The sequence below is a fragment of the Phocoena sinus genome, chromosome 6 (genome assembly GCF_008692025.1).
Source record: "Phocoena sinus isolate mPhoSin1 chromosome 6, mPhoSin1.pri, whole genome shotgun sequence".
Lineage (NCBI taxonomy): Eukaryota > Metazoa > Chordata > Mammalia > Artiodactyla > Phocoenidae > Phocoena > Phocoena sinus.
In genome coordinates, this window is record NC_045768.1 from 65,511,473 (window position 1) to 65,528,146 (window position 16,674).

The 16,674-nt window shown below is 36.0% G+C and overlaps 1 protein-coding gene across 1 annotated transcript in view; it reads left to right on the plus strand.

Annotated features, from left to right (window-relative positions):
- Positions 1-16,674, plus strand: part of CCDC171 (coiled-coil domain containing 171) — a 362,781-nt gene that overhangs the window by 101,456 nt on the left and 244,651 nt on the right. The window lies entirely within an intron of this gene.

Here is a 16,674-nt window from a genome sequence, read left to right on the forward strand (position 1 = left end):
CATATATCTGATAAAGGAGTTTTAACTGAAAGAACTCTTATAACTCAACAATAGAAAGACAACCTAATTGAAAACTGGACAAAAGATCTGAAAAGAGACTTCTCCATAGAAAATATATAAATGGCCAGTAAACACATAAAAAGCTGCTCAGTATCCCTAGTCATCAGGAGAATGCAAATCAAAACCATAATGACATATTGTATCACATACACTAAGATGACTGTAATAAAAAGGACATGTAATAGCAATTATTGGCAAGGATGTGAAAGAATTGGAATCCTCAGGGCTTCCCTGGTGGCGCAGTGGTTGAGAGTCCGCCTGCCGATGCAGGGGACACGGGTTCGTGCCCCGGTCCGGGAAGATCCCATGTGCCGCGGAGCAGCTGGGCCCGTGAGCCATGGCCGCTGAGCCTGCGCATCCGGAGCCTGTGCTCTGCAATGGGAGAGGCCACAACAGTGAGAGGCCTGCGTACTGCAAAAAAAAAAAAAAAAAAAATAGAATTGGAATCTTCATACACTTATGCTGGGAATGTAAAATGATGCCTCCACTTTGGAAAATAGTTTGGAAGTTCCTCAAAATGTTAAAATTGGAGTTACCATATGACTTAGTAATTGTACTCCTAGGTATATACCCAATAGAAATGAAAATATACATCTATATTCATAGCAGCATTTTTTTTTTTTTTTTTGTGGTACGCGGGCCTCTCACTGTTGTGGCTTCTCCCGTTGCGGAGCACAGGCTCTGGACGTGCAGGCCCAGCGGCCATGGCTCACGGGCCCAGCCGCTCCACGGCACATGGGATCTTCCCAGTCCGGGACACGAACCGGTGACCCCTGCATCGGCAGGCAGACTCTCAACCACTGCGCCACCAGGGAAGCCCCACAGCAGCATTTTTGATAACAGCAAAAAAATTGAAACAGCGCAAATGTCTATCAGCTGATGAATGGATGAACAAAAGTTGATAAAAACATAACATGGAATATTATTCAGGGATAGAAAGAAATAAAGTACTGATCAGTGGTTAAAAATGGATAAACCTTGAAAACATTAAGCTAGGTGAAGGAAACCAGACACAAATGCCAGACATATAATCTATAATTCAATTTATATGAAATATCTAGAGTAGGCTATCTGTAGAGATAGAAAGTAGATTAGGGTTGCCTAGGGTTGAAGGGATTGGGAGAAAATGGGGCGTGACTGCTAATGGGAATGGGATCTCTTTTTGGGGTGATGAAATTGTTCTAAAATTGATTGTGGTGATGGTTGAGCAACGCTATGAATGTACTAAAAACCATTGAATTGTGTATTTTAAATGGATGAATTATGTAAATTGTATCTCAAGCTATTGAAAATAAGAAAATCTAGTAAATTTTAGTAAGAACAGCAAGAGTGTGGTGTTTGAGTGATGGCTGGTTCCATAACCCCTTTTCTACCCCCTGCTCCTTGTTACAGAACCTCTACCCTGGGCTGTTGCAGCCAAGAGGATGATCCCTTCCTCTCTCTCTAGCTCCAAGGCTGGGGCTATGCGTTCATTGTAGGAGAGGTACACTGCTGGAATTTCTCATCTCTCAGACCCCTGTGTTGTAGCAACTCTATTCTAGGCAAGCAGGGCTGAGAGGACCAGATCACTCTTCCTCTACCCAGCTTTCACTTGGAATGTAGTAGTTCTACCCCAGGCATGGCAGGCCAAGAATATTGGGGCCAACTGCCCTTGCCCCAGAACACCACGGGTTGCATTTGGTCCCTTGGAGAGCAGGATTGTTGTTTTGGAAAAGTGGGTCCTCACTCCCAACTCCAGTGCAGTGGCACAGGAGTTCTGCCCAGGGGGATAGGCTGGCTGGCTGTAAGGGGAAAGAGCTCTGCAGCTCTGTTTAAGGGGACTGACCTTATTTGAAATAAGATGAGTGAAAACTGAAACAACATATCATATCTTATAAGATGCAGCTAACACAGTGCTTAAGAGGAAAATTTATAGCTGGAGTCACTTGTATTAAAAAACATCCTTAAATTAGTAACCTAACGTTTCACCTTAAGAAACTAGAAAAAGAAGAGCAAACTAAACCCAAAACAAGTGGAAGAAAAGAAACAATAAAGATTAAAGCAGAAACAAAAGAAATAATAATATGGAATAATAGAGGAAATCAATGAAACCAAAAGTTGATTCTTTGGAAAGATAACTAAATTGATTAACATTTAGTTAGACTGATCAAGGGAAAAAGAGAGGAGACTCAAATTATTAAAATCATGAATGAAAGAGGGGACACAACTATTGACTATACAGGAATAAAAGAATTATAAGAGAATACTGTGAACAACTATATGCCAACAAATTAGATAATTTAGATGAAGTGGACAGATTTCTAGAAAGACACAAACTACCAAAACTGGTAAAGAAGAAATAGAAAATCTGGATAGACCTATAACAAATACAGAGATTGACTTAGTAATCAAGAAACTTTTCATAAAGGAAAGTCCAGGCCCAGAAGGCTTCACTGGTGAATTCTACTAAATGTTTAAGGAGAATTAACACCAATTCTTCACAGATTCTTTCGAAAAAGAGAGGAGGCAACACTTCCCCTCTCATTATGTGAAGTTAGTTTTATTACCCTGATAACAAACCAAAGACATAGCAAGAAAAGAAAACTCAGACCAGTATCCCTTTTGAGTATAGATGCCAAAATCCTCAACAAAGTGCTAGCAAACCAAATCCAGCAATTTATAAAAAAGATTTTACACTTTGATCAAGTGGGATTTATCCCATAATGTAAGACTGGTGTAACATCTGAAAATCAATTAGTTAATGGACTTTATTAATAGAATGACAAAAACCAAATGATCATCACAATAGAGAAAAAATTTGATAAAGTTCAACATTTTTCATGATAAAGATGCTGAACAAACTAGGAGAAGAAAGGATCTTTCTTAACCTGGTAAAGAGCATCTATGAAACACCTAGAGCCAACATCAAAGTTAATGGTGAAAGACTGCTTTCTTTCCAAGATCTGGAACAAGACAAGGATGTATACTCTCACCGTGTTTAGTCAACATTGTACTGGTGGTTCCAGCCAGGGCAATAAGGCAAGAAAAAGAAATAAAATGCATTAATTTTGGAAAGGAAGAAGTAAACTATCTATTTGCAGATCATGTAATCTTGTATATTAGAAAATTATAAGGAATTCACACACACACAACTATTAGAAATAATAAATAAGTTTAGCAGGGTTGCAGGGTACAATGCAAGATCAATACCAAAATCAATTGTATTTCTATACACCAGCAATGAACAATCCAAAGATGAAATAAAGGAAACAATTTCATTTATGATAGTGTCAAAAGGAATAAAGTACTTAGGAGTAACAACAAAAGAAATACAAGAATTGTATGCTGAAAACTAGAAATCATCACTTAAAAAAATTAAACAAGATCTAAGTCAATGGAAAGACATTATATGTTCATGGATCATAAGAACTAATATTATTACTTGTTAAGATATTAGTACTCCTCAGACTGATGTATAGATTCAGTGCAATCTCTATCAAAATCCCAGCTGGATTTTTGGAGATACTGACAAGCTGATTGTAAAATTCATATGGAAATGCAGGAGACAGAATAGCTAAAATATCTTGCAAAAGAAGAGTAAAGTTGGAGGAGTAACACTTCCCAATTTTAAAGCTTACTGCAGGGCTATAGTAATCAAGACAGTGTGGTATTGGCATAATGTCGGCATATAGATCAATGGAAAAGAATTGAGAGTACCGAAATAAACCCCTACAATTATGTTTAATTGTTTTTGAAAAGGGTGCCAAGTTAATTATATTAAAAGAGTAATATTTTTCAGCAAATGGTGCTGAAAGAACTGGGTATCCACAATCTAGAGAATGAATTTGAACCCCTACACAAAAGTTAAATGGTTCGTAGGCCCGAATAGAATAGCTGAAACTACAAAACTCTTAGGCAATGATTCTTTAGGAGCCACAGCAAAAACACAAGTGACAAAAAAATAGATACAATGATACAAAAATAGATACAAATAGATAAAATGTATCTACAAATAGATACAATAATTCACCAAAATTAAAAACTTCTGTACTTCAAAGGATACTGTAAAGAAAGTGAAAACACAATCACAAAGGGCTAGAAAACTTTTGCAAATCAAGTGACTGATAAAGAACTTGTATTCAGAATGTATAAATGCCTCTCACATCTTAATAATAGAGAAATAACAAAAATATGCTAAAAGTTTAAGTGGACATTTCTTCAAAGAATATATACGAATGGCCAATAAGCATGTTAAAAGATGTTCAAAATCATTTATCAGGGATATGCAAATCAAAACCACAAGGAGATACCTCTTCACACTCATTAGCATGATTATAATTAAAAAATGGACAGTAGCAAGTTTTGGTGAACATGTGGAGAAGTTGGAATCCTCACACTTTGCTGGTGGGAAGGTGAAAAATCAAAGCCCCTTTGGAAAAACATTTGGCAGGTTTTTAAAGAGTTAAACCTAGAGTGCCCATAAGACTCAGTAGTTTCACTCCTAGGTATATAACCAGGAGAAGTGAAAACATACATCCACATAAAAACCTGTAAGTGGATGTTTGTAGCAGCATTATTCATAATAACCAAAAAGTGGAAACAACCCAAATGTTTTTCAACTGATGAATGGATAAATAAAGTGTGACTTATCCCTATGATGTAATATTATTTAGCAATAAAAATAAACAAAATACTTATACATACTATAACACAGATGAACCTTGAAAATATTATTCTTTGTGAAAGAAGTCAGTCATAAAAGGCTGTATTTTATGATTGCATTTATATGAAGTGTCCAGAAGAGGCAAATCTATAGAAACAGAAATAAGAATGGTGGTTGCTCAGGGGCTGGGTGTGGAAATGGGAGAATGGAGAGTGGTAGTCAATGCATATGGCATATATTTTACTGGGGACAACAGTGTTCTAAATTTAGACTGTGGTTATGATGGCACAATTCTGTGAATATACTAAAAACATTGAATTGCACACTTTAATTGGGTGAATTGTATGTTATGTCAATTATATCTCAGTAAAAATAAAAAATAAAGTTACCATAATTAAGAATTGATACTGACAAAATAGAGAAATCAATGAAACAGAGTTCAAAAATAGCTATGGATATGTATGGGAATTTAATGTGTGATAAAGTTGCATGCATAAAGGAAAAAACTTCAGCTCTGAGGAAAAACATACTCATGTGTCTTCTCTCTCTACATGCAACGTTGCTCACACAGAACACTGGCAGTTACCAAGTGTGTGTAGATTTCCCCACACCAAGCAATTCTGCCACACCAGCTACGTGTCCTACAATTGAACTCAATTCTGACATTATGTACCTGGAGATAGTGTCAGATCCCACAAGTTAAGAATTCAGTTCCATAAGACTGCTCCCCCCTCCCCCCTTCCCTCCACACACACACACACACACACACACACACACACACACACACACTCAGAGGCCATCTGCAAGTGTTTCTGACCACCCGGCTATAAATCAGAGGTTTCCAGAACATTCTTCTCAGGTTCCATTAATTTGCTAAAGGGGCTCACAGAACATAGGAAAACAGTTTATTTACTAGATTGCAGGTTTGTTTGTTTTTATAAAAGTATAACTCGGGAACGGCATAGGGCAAGGTATGTGGGAAGAGTCTCTGAGCTTCCGTGCTCTCTGGATATGCCATCCTACCGTCATCTCCAGGTGTTTCCCAACCCAGAAGCTCCTGGAACCCCATTCTTCTGCGTTTTCATGGAGGCTTCATTATGCAGGCATGATTGATTAGATCACTGGTCATTGGTGATTTTACTTATTTATTTTTGGCTGTGTTGGGTCTTTGTTGCTGTGCGCGGGCTTTCTCTAGCTGCAGTGAGCGGGGACTACTCTTTGTGTTGGTGCACGGGCTTCTCGTTGCTGTGGCTTCTCTTGTTGCAGAGCATGGGCTCTAGGCATGTGGGCTTCAGTAGTTGTGGCACGCAGGCTCAGTAGTTGTGGCTCGCGGGCTTAGTTGCTCCGCGGCATGTGGGATCTTCCTGGACCAGGGATCGAACTCGTGCCCCCTGCCTTGGCAGGTGGATTCTTAACCACTGCACCACCAGTGAAGCCAGCCATTGGTGATTGATTCAACCTCTAGCTTCTCTCTCCTCCCAGGAGGTTGTGGGGGTGGAACTGAAAGTTCCAACCTTCTAATCACATGGTTGGTTCCCCTGGCAACCAGCCCCCATCCTTAGGTTATCTAGGGTCTTTCCGAAAATCAACTCATTAACATAAAATTCAGATGTGGTTGAAAGGAATTTTGACACCCATTTCACCTTTATCACTCTGAAGCTATTTTGGGAACTGGGAGCAAAACTAAATAGTATAACAAAAGATGCCTTTATGGCTCTTATACAGGAAATTACAAGGGTTTTAGGAGCTTTGTGCCAGGAACCATGGGTGAAGATCAAATATATAGTCTTTATTATAAATCACAATGTCATACAGTATGCCAAATCAATGTATAAAGATAGATTATCTCATAGTTTTTAAATAACTGGCTATACATAAGAGGAAACAATATAAGTCCCTGCCATATTGCTTATATCAAACAAATTCTAGATTGATCAGAGTCATAAAAGAGGAAGATAAAGAGGGAGGGGATATAGGTATACATATAGCTGATTTACTTCGTTGTACAGCAGAAACTAACACAACATTGTAAAGCAATTTTATTCCAATAAAAAAAAAGCCACAAAAGAAAAAGGGAATTTAAGTGTTTTATAATCTTGGAGCAAGGAAAGTACGACACAACATCTAGAAGTCCCAAAGCAAATTATTGATAAATTTGATTACCTAAAAAATTTTTGTTTCTAAGAATGTAGTCAGAAGGCAAATGACAAATTGGCAATAATGATTTGCAACATGTATGACAAAGTGATTGTTTCCATAATTTGCTAAGGAATGTAATAAATCACTATGGAAAATGTGGACAATGTAATATAGAAATGGGCACATGAAAAGGCAGTTCACAGAAAAAGAAATACAGGTGGCTCATAAGCATATGAAAAAATGCTTAATCTTATTTAAAATTAAAGAAATGCACAGTAAAATAAGTTGATAATGCTTACCATTGGAAGGGTATGGGGAAATAGGCACTTCTGCTATTTATGGTAGTTTACACAAGTTGGACTCTTTAGAGAGCAATTTGATAACCCTTGTCTAAAAATAGCTGTACATACCCCTTTACCCATCAAATTTATTTCTAGGAGTTTATTGAGTAGATATAGTTGAATGTGCATGCAAAGATATAGAAGTACACACGTAAGGATGTATATTGTAGTATTGTCACTAGTAGAAAAAATGCAAATAACCTATAAATTTTAGCAGTAGGGGACTGGTTAAATTCATTTACAATGGATAAATTAATTCATCTAAACAATGGAGAGCTGTGCAACTGAAAAAATGTGATGAGGAAAGGTGTTAAGAGACATATTATGAATGAAAAAATAAGTTATATACTATGATCCTATTTGAATTTAAAATTGTATGTAATATATATTTATATAAATAAAATTTTTATTATATAAAATATAGTTTTATTTTATATAAAATTATATATTAAAATTTCTATAATTATAAAGCAAACTCTGAATAAAACGTACCTATGAGGATTGAGTTACCTTCTCTTTTTCTCAATTGCTTGATTTTTTACTGCAAGGATAATATAGATAAACTCAAAGAATTTAATAGAATACTTAAATGTTTAATAATTAAAAGTAATGAGTGGGCCTCCCTGGTGGCGCAGTGGTTGAGAGTCCGCCTGCCGATGCGGGGGACACGGGTTCGTGCCCCGGTCTGGGAAGATCCCACATGCCATGGAGCGGCTGGGCCTGTGAGCCATGGCCGCTGGGCCTGCGCGTCCAGAGCCTGTACTCCACAACGGGAGAGGCCACAACAGTGAGAGGCCCGCGTACCGCAAAAAAAAAAAAAAAAAAAAAAAAAGTAATGATTAAAAATAACTTTACAATGTATTATCACATATATATAATTGGTGCTTTATAAATACTATGTGTTTTCAGATAAACTTTGATTGGTGCCCATTGGTAATAATATATTCCATTTTGACTCTTTTACTTATTTAATTTTTTAATAACTAAAATTTGGTGTTTCTTTTTCTATGGATATGAATCTTATGTTGGTCTGTGAGTCTGTACTTTGATAATATCCAGAAATCTTCATTTGGGCCTCTGCTCAATTGGTCCTCATAGTGTTTCCTAACACGTTAACAATATGTATGCTTATTTGCTATGGGAAAGTGTTTTTTGTTTGTTTGTTGGCTTGTTTTATTTGCAGTTTTTCAAAAATCTAATTGAATTTTGAATGTAATAGGTACACATAATACATGATTTCGAAGATAAAATGTTATACAGTGTAAAGTAAAATTTCTTTCTTCCCAACCTTTGGCCACCAAGATTCTCTTCCCAGAGGCAACCCTAGTTACTACTTTCTTGTGATTCTATGTAGCGATTCTCTATATTTACAGATATGCACACATACACACACACATGAATTTTACGCAAATAGTAAAATGGTAGCATATTAAATATACTGTTCTCTTTCCCCCCGATATTAACTTGTTTAATATGATGACATTAAAAAGCATGTTACTAATGATATGCTAATGCAGAAAATTTTAAGTCTGGTTTTGTTTTGTTTTTATTTGTTTAGTTTTACTTCCCAACTCAGAGGGCTTTCAGTTGGACATTGGATCTTTTATTTTATAGTAGAACATACCTCTTCCACCTCCTCTTTTGTTTTTAACTGCAAGATATAGCTTAGAGATCTTTCCATATTAGGATATGAAGAAGAGCTTCTTCCTTCTATTTAAAGTCATTGTGGATGAATCCTAATTGATTTAACAATCTTCTGTTAATGGCATGTTGGTAGCATGTTTAATATGATATTTAACTCTTATTTTATCTACTCAGTATTGTCTAGGTGCTGGGGATACATTGATGAGGACAAAAAATATAGGACCATATTTTTATTGAGCTTGAATTCAGTGAGATAGACATTAATAAAAGACCTACTGAAATAAATGTGGAATTACAACTCTAATAAGTGCTGAGAAGATTCTAATAGAGGGAATTGATATACTCAGGGAGTAAGATAGCTTTTCCAAAAAAGTGATAGTTGAACTGATGTCTAAAGACAGAATTATTAGTTTTGCATATTTTACAGATGAATTTTGTCCTGTAATATCTATATCCATTTCTTCTGTTTCTATAAGCATGCCTCTATCTCGTCAGCTTTTAAACATGCTTAAGTTTCTCACTTATTAAAAAAACCAAAACTCTTCTCCATCCCTACTCTTCTTTCCAACTACTGCCCTTTATCTCCCCTTCTCTTCTTACCAAAAAAGTGTTGTCTAAACTTCCCATTTCCATTTACTTATCTCTCACAAAATCAAGACAAAAAAGTACAGGCTTACTCCTGCTTTGACCTGTTCTAGTCTGGGTTATAACAGATTTCATCATGGTCACCAGTGACTTCCATGTCCGGTGAACACTTGTTAGTCTCCATTTTGCTTGAATATTCTGTGACATTGGACATTGGACAGGTGACACTGAAATGTTTTTTTAATCTTGGTTTTCATGACATTATCCTCTTCTGTTTTTATTCCTCCTTTTCCGGTCTTCTTTGCTGACTTTTTCTTTTCTAAGTATTAAATTCTGGAGTTCCTTAGTCTTTATCCAAGGCTCTTTTCTCTTCCCATCAAACAGTCTCAAGGCAAGCTTCACGTATCCCTAGATGATTCCCAAGCCTATATCTGACTTCTCTTCTGAGCTTTATACCATTATGTCCAGCTGCCTCCAGTATTTTTCTACTTTATTTGTTCTTTGTTAATTCAAATATATTTAGGGTCTGTTATTTGCCAGGTATTCTACTGGTGCTGGGAGTCTCGTAAAGGTATTTTAATGGAATATGATCAAAACAGAATTTATGATTTACACTCCCTGCCAAAAACAAGCAAACAAGTAAATAAACAAACAGAAATAGCCAAAATAAGACCTTTTCTACTTCCATCGTTCTCACTGAAGTACTGAAATACGCCCAATTCTTCTAGTCCAAAACCTTGGAATCAGTCTTTTTTTTTTTTTTTTTTTTTTTTAAATTTAAATTTGGCTGCGTTTTCTTCATTGCTGCACGCGGGCTTTCTCTAGTTGCGGTGAGCGGGGGCTGCTCTTCGTTGCGGTGCGCAGGCTTCTCATTGTGGTGGCTTCTTTTGTTGCGGAGTACGGGCTCTAGGTACGCGGGCTTCAGTAGTTGTGGCTCGTGGGCTGTAGAGCACAGGCTCAGTAGTTGTGGTGCACGGGCTTAGTTGCTCTGTGGCATGTGGGATCTTCCCAGACCAGGGCTTGAACCCGTGTCCCCTGCATTGGCAGGCGGATTCTTTTTTTTTTTTTCTTGTATCCTTAGTGTATTGTATCTATAGATCATATTGGGAAGAATTGATATCTTAACAATATTGAGTCATTTGACCTTTGAAATGGTATATCTCTCCATTTATTTAAGCCCTTTAAAATTTCAGCAATGTTTTGAAGTTTGTAGTATACAGGTCTTTCACCTTTTTTGTCAGATTTATTCCTAGCTATATCATATTTACTTATTATAAGTGGTATTTAAAAAATTAAGTTTCTTATTATTCACTACTACTATATAGAAATAGAATTTCAATTTTGATGTTATATTCTATAGCATTGCTAAACTCACTTATGATTCTTATAACTTTTTGTGGATTCCATCAGATTTTCTGTATAAATTTTTCTTTTTTTTTGCTGTTTTTTTCACACACACACACACACACACACACACACACACACACACTGTATTTTATTTTTACAAGAGTATAAATAAACGGGCACCAAGCATTGTAAATGGATGGCCACAACAAAAGCAACAGTGATTGCAATTACCAAACACGGAACACATTCATACTGTGTCATAATATTGACATTCAGTCCAGTAACCCTCCACTGTAACAGGTCTTTTACTTTGCAGTGAAAATTGATTTGTATATTTTTTGCCTCTGAGTCCTTGTGGGATTTTTTTTTTAATTCAAACAGAAAGTCACAAAAATCATAGTCATCCTCATCAGTTCACTCAGTCCCATGTAATTAATTTTTTTTCTCATCTTGATCTTTTATTAGCACTTTTATGAATTCATCAGTTTTCCATTAGAGTTCTAAAAATGCTTATTAATTCAGTTCAGCAGTATAGTCAAGTTACCAGAAACCTGTACTTGTCAGAGTCTTTTCCATGAATTCCTTGAAGATGAAACCCTTTTATAGGAACATTTTTGCAAAAGCATCAGAGTACACCCAGAATTGTCTGTAAATGACAGAAGACTTAAAAATGACCACGGTTAAAGATTTGATGCAAGTTCATAATAATGCAATTGACAAGGAAATTTAGTTATTTCTGAGATATACATTTTAAAGTAATAACTAGAGTTATGACTTATAACATTATACCACAACATACAAGATTTTTAGACATTTCATGTAATGTCTGAAACATTTATATTAACATATTTCCATACAAATAACCCAAAGAAAGTTTAGTATTAGTGGTTTTTTGTTTGTTTGTTTTTTTATACTGCAGGTTCTTATTAGTCATCAATTTTATACACATCAGTGTATACATGTCAATCCCAATTGCCCATTCAGCACACCACCATCCCCACCCCACCGCACTTTTCCCCCCTTGGTGTCCATACGTTTGTTCTCTATATCTGTGTCTCAACTTCTGCCCTGCAAACCGGTTCATCTGTACCATTTTTCTAGGTTCCACGTAAATGCATTAATATACGGTATTTGTTTTTCTCTATCTGACTTACTTCACTCTGTATGACAATCTCTAGATCCATCCACATCTCAACAAATGACTCAATTTTGTTCCTTTTTATGGCTGAGTAATACTCCATTGTATATATGTACCACAACTTCTTTATCCATTCCTCTATCGATGGGCATTTAGGTTGCTTCCATGACTTGGCTATTGTAAATAGTGCTGCAATGAACATTGGGGTGCATGTGTCTTTTTGAATTGCGGTTTTCTCTGGGTATATGCCCAGTAGTGGGATTGCTGGATCATATGGTAATTCTATTTTTAGTTTTTTAAGGAACCTCCATACTGTTGTCCATAGTGGCTGTATCAATTTACATTCCCACCAACAGTGCAAGAGGGTTCCCTTTTCTCCACACCCTCTCCAGCATTTGTTGTTTGTAGATTTTCTGATGATGCCCATTCTAACTGGTGTGAGGTGATACCTCATTGTAGTTTTGATTTGCATTTCTCTAATAATTAGTGATGTTGAGCAGCTTTTCATGTGCTTCTTGGCCATATGTATGTCTTCTTTGGAGAAATGTCTATTTAGGTCTTCTGCCCATTTTTGGATTGTGTTGTTTGTTTCTTTAATATTGAGCTGCATGAGCTGTTTATATATTTTGGAGATTAATCCTTTGTCCATTGATTCGTTTGCAAATATTTTCTCCCATTCTGAGGGTTGTCTTTTTGTCTTGTTTATGGTTTCCTTTGCTGTGCAAAAGCTTTGAAGCTTCATTAGGTCCCATTTGTTTATTTTTGTTTTTATTTCCATTACTCTAGGAGGAGGATCAAAAAAGATCTTGCTGTGGTTTATGTCAAAGAGTGTTCTTCCTATGTTTTCCTCTAAGAGTTTTATAGTGTCTGGTCTTACATTTAGGTCTCTAATCCATTTTGAGTTTATTTTTGTGTATGGTGTTAGGGAGTGTTCTAATTTCATTTTTACATGTAGCTGTCCAGTTTTCCCAGCACCACTTATTGAAGAGACTGTCTTTTCTCCATTGTATATCTTTGCCTCCTTGGTCATAGATTAGTTGACCATAGGTGTGTGGATTTATCTCTGGGCTTTCTATCTTGTTCCATTGATCTATGTTTCTGTTTTTGTGCCAGTACTTTATTGTCTTGATGACTGTAGCTTTGTAGTACAGTCTGAAGTAAGGGAGTCTGATTCTTCCAGCTCCGTTTTTTTCCCTCAAGACTGCTTTGGCTATTTGGGTTCTTTTGTGTCTCCATACAAATTTTGAGATGATTTGTTTTAGTTCCGTAAAAAATGCCATTGGTAATTTGATAGGGATTGCATTGAATCTGTAGATTGCTTTGGGTAGTATAGTCATTTTCACAATATTGATTCTTTCAATCCAAGAACATGGTATATCTCTCCATCTGTTGGTATCATCTTTAATTTCTTTCATCAGTGTCTTATAGTTTTCTGCATACAGGTCTTTTGTCTCCCTAGGTAGGTTTATGCCTAGGTATTTTATTCTTTTTGTGGCAATGGTAAATAGGAGTGTTTCCATACTTTCTCTTTCAGATTTTTCATCAGTAGTGTATAGGAATGCAAGAGACTTCTGTGCATTAATTTTGTATCCTGCAACTTTACCAAATTCATTGATTAGCTCTAGTAATTTTCTAGTGGCGTTTTTAGGATTCTCTATATATAGTATCATGTCATCTGCAAACAGTGACTGTTTTACTTCTTCTTTTCCAATTTGTATTCCTTTGATTTCTTTTTCTTCTCTGATTGCCATGGCTAGGACTTCCAAAACTATGTTGAATAATAGTGGTGAAAGTGGACATCCTTGTCTCGTTCCTGATCTTAGTGGAAATGATTTCAGTTTTTCACCATTGAGATTGATGTTTGCTGTGGCTTTGTCGTATATGGCCTTTATTATGTTGAGGTAGGTTCCCTCTATGCCCACATTCTGGAGAGTTTTTATCATAAGGGTGCTGAATTTTGTCAAAAGCTTTTTCTGCATCTATTGAGATGATCATATGGTTTTTATTCTTCAATTTGTTAATATGGTGTATCACATTGATTGATTTGCATATATTGAAGAATCCTTGCATCGCAGGGATTAATCCCACTTGATCATGTTGTATGATCCTTTTAATGTGTTGTTGGATTCTGTTGCTAGTACTTTGTAGAGGATTTTTGCATCTATATTTATCAGTGATATTGGTCTGTAATTTTCTTTTTTTGTAGTACCTTTGTCTGGTTTTGGTATCAGAGTGATGGTGGACTCATAGAATGAGTTTGGGAGTGTTCCTTCCTCCTTTTTTGGAAGAGTTTGAGAAGGATGGGTGTTAGCTCTTCTCTAAATGTTTGATAGAATTCACCTGTGATGCCATCTGGTCCTGGACTTTTGTTTGTTGGAAGATTTTTAATCACAGTTTCTATTTCATTACTTGTGATTGGTCTGTTCATATTTTCTATTTCTTCCTGGTTCAGTCTTGGAAGGCTATACCTTTCTAAGAATTTGTCCATTTCTTCCAGGTTGTCCATTTTACTGGCATAGAGTTGCTTGTAGTAGTCTCTTAGGTTGCTTTGTATTTCTGCACTGTCTGTTATAACTTCTTCTTTTTCATTTCTCATTTTATTGATTTGAGTCCTCTCCCTCTTTTTCTGATGAGTCTGGCTAATGGTTTATCAATTTTGTTTATCTTCTCAAAGAACCAGCTTTTAGTTTTATTGATCTTTGCTATTGTTTTCTTTGTTTCTATTTCATTTCTTTCTGTTGCTCTGATATTTATGATTTCCATCCTTCTGCTAACTTTGGGTTTTGTTTCTTCTTCTTTCTCTAGTTTCTTTAGGTGTAAGGTTAGATTGTTTACTTGAGATTTTTCTTGTTTCTTAAGGTAGGCTTGTATAGCTATAAACTTCCCTCTTAGAACTGCTTTTGCTGCATCCCATAGGTTTTTGATCGTCATGTTTTCATTGTCATTTGTCTCTGGGTAGTTTTTGATTTCCTCTTTGATTTCTTCAGTGATCTCTTGGTTGTTTAGTAATGTATTGTTTAGCCTCCATGTGTTTGTGTTTTTTACGTTTATTTCCCTGTAATTCATTTCTAATCTCATAGCGTTGTGGTCAGAAAAGATGCTTGATATGATTTCAATGTTCTTAAATTTACTGAGGCTTGATTTGTCACCGAGTATGTGATCTATCCTGGAGAATGTTCCATGCGCACTTGAGAAGAAAGTGTAATCTGCTGTTTTTGTATGGAATGTCCTATAAATATCAATTTAATCTATCTGCTCTGTTGTGTGATTTAAAGCTTCTGTTTTCTTGTTTATTTCCATTTTGGATGATCTGTCCATTGGTGTAAGTGAGGTGTTAAAGTCCCCCACTATTATTGTGTTACTGTTGATTTCCTCTTTTATAGCTGTTAGCAGTTGCCTTATGTTTTGAGGTGCTGCTATGTTGGGTGCATATATATATATTTATAATTGTTATATCTTCTTCTTGGATTGATCCCTTGATCATTATATAGTGTCCTTCCTTGTCTCTTGTAACATTCTTTATTTTTAATCTATTTTATCTGATATGAGTATAGCTACTCCAGCTTTCTTTTGATTTCCATTTGCATGGAATATCTTTTTGCATCCCCTCACTTTCAATCTGTATATGTCCCTAGGTCTGAAGTGGTCTCTTGTAGACAGCATATATATGGTTCTTGTTTTTGTATCCATTCAACAAGCCTGTGTCTTTTGATTGGAGCAGTTAATCCATTCATGTTTAAGGTAATTATCGATATGTATGTTCCTATTACCATTTTCTTAATTGTTTTGGGTTTGTTTTTGTAGATCCTTTTCTTCTCTTGTGTTTCCCACTTAGAGAAGTTCCTTTAGCATTTGTTGTAGAGCTGGTTTGGAGGTGCTGAATTTTCTTAGCTTTTGCTTGTCTGTAAAGTCTTTGATTTCTCCATCGAATCTGAATGAGATCCTTGCCGGGTAGAGTAATCTTGGTTGTAAGTTATTCTCTTTTATCACTTTAAGCATATCATGCCACTCCCTTCTGGCTTGTAGAGTTTCTGCTGAGAAATCAGCTGTTAACCTTATGGGAGTTCCCTTGTATGTTATTTTCCATTTTTCCCTTGCTGCTTTCAATAATTTTTCTTCGTCTTACCTTTTGCCAATTTGATTACTATGTGTCTCAGCATGTTTCTCCTTGGGTTTATCCTGTATGGGACTTGCTGCACTTCCTGGACTTGGGTGGCTATTTCCTTTCCCAGGTTAGAGAAGTTTTTGACTATAATCTCTTCAAATATTTTCTCTGGTCCTTTCTCTCTCTCTTCTCCTTCTGGGACCCCTATAATGCAAATGTTGTTGCATTTAATGTTGTCCCAGAAGTCTCTTAAACTGTCCTCATTTCTTTTCATTCTTTTTTATTTATTCTGTTCTGCAGCAGTGAATTCTACCATTTTGTCTTCCAGGTCACTTATCCATTCTTCTGCCTCAGTTATTCCGCTATTGATTCCTTCTAGTGTAGTTTTCATTTCAGTTATTGTATTGTTCATCTCTGTTTGTTTGTTATTTAATTCTTCTAGGTCTTTGTTAAACATTTCTTACATCTTCTCGATTTTTGCCTCCACTCTTTTTCCGAGGTCCTGGCAGGCGGATTCTTAACCACTGTGCCATCAGGGAAGCCCAGGATGAATTTTTATAAACAAGATCTACAATGAAAGGGAAATGGCATCTGATACATAAAAGTTTTGTTAAACAAGATTTAAAAATTTTTAAATCAAAGTGTTTTAGACTAAATTCTTTCAAATGTTCAA